Source organism: Homarus americanus, unplaced genomic scaffold, assembly GCF_018991925.1.
Source record: "Homarus americanus isolate GMGI-L3 unplaced genomic scaffold, GMGI_Hamer_2.0 scaffold28574, whole genome shotgun sequence".
Classification (NCBI taxonomy): domain Eukaryota; kingdom Metazoa; phylum Arthropoda; class Malacostraca; order Decapoda; family Nephropidae; genus Homarus; species Homarus americanus.
In genome coordinates, this window is record NW_024723999.1 from 41,573 (window position 1) to 43,058 (window position 1,486).

A 1,486-nucleotide genomic window follows, 5' to 3' on the forward strand; every position below is an offset into this window, starting at 1 on the left:
CCACCACACACACTCTTCCTCCCCACCACACACACACTCTTCCCACACCACACACACACTTCCCCTCCTCCCCACCCACACACACACACACACACATTCTTTCCCCCCCCCACACCCACACACACACTTTCCACCACACACACACACACACACACACACACACACACACACACACACACACACACACTCTTCCCTCTCCCCACCACACACTCTCCCTCCCCCACACCACACACACCCCTTCCCCTCCCCACCACACACACACACCTTCCCTCCCCACCACACACACTCTTCCCCACACACACACACACACACCTTCCCTCCCCACCATACCCTCTTCCCTCCCCACCACACACACACATCCCCCTCCTCACCATACATACTCTTCTCCCCCACCACACTCTCTCTCCCCCACCACACACTCTTCCCTCCCCACCACATACACACACTTTCCATACCACACACACTCTTCCCCCACCACACACACTACACACACTCTTCACTCAACACTCCGCCACACATACAACCTCCTCCAGCACTCCGCCACCCCCCTCCCCCTTCTCCCCCAGCACCCGGTCACGGGGAGGCCCCGGCAGCCGGGGCTGGTGGTAGTTAGCCAGGCGGGCGTGTCATGACAGAGGGCCATAAGGCGGGTGGTACATGCATTATAGATGGGAATGTGAGACGTGTTACCACCGAGAACACTCTCATCGACCCGCCCTTCCACCGCTCTCTCCACATTTTGTTGGAGGATGAATTATGTTGTTGAGCTTTGTAGTTCAAGTTTTGTGTAAAAAAAAAATAATAAAAAAAATACAAAGAAATAAGTTTTATGTACGTATAGATCAGGTGTTGTTATTGTCTTATTAAAAGATGTTGGGTAGTGTCAACAGGTAGTAGGGCAGCCGGGGGTCGTGTAGTGTGTAGCAGGACGTAGTGGGTCGTAACATAAATAGATATGTTGACAGCGGAGGACCCCCGTGCTCCTGACAGGCCAATCTAACCAACGTATCCCGGCCGTGTCCCCCCCCCCCCTGTCCCTTGTTGGCTTTCCTGCCCCCTACAGCAGTTAGGTTTTTCCATAAAATTTACCACTGTGTGTGAGAGCTTGTCAGTCCTCGGTTTGGCGTCCTATCCTGCACGATTTTACTTTATGTACTTCGGTTTTCTTTACCCTCGTTGAAGCTGCGGAGACTAAAACCTTCTCCTCCTTTCCTTAAAATATTATGAAACAGATTTTAATTCAGTGTCTCCGCCAGAATCTTTTATGAAATCTTGGCCCCTCCCGAACCTCGACGATGTGTTGTGAAAAGTACGAGTAATATTTAATAACCCCGGAGCAGGAGGTAGTTAAACGTGGCTGGTAAAATCCGTAGAGTTTATCGAGCGTGGTACTGCTCCACCACTTAGGATTTTTTCACAATTAAAAACGGTGGGCGTGGCTTTAGCGCTCCGTACACAGAGTTTACGGTCGTGTTGTTGTAAGAGC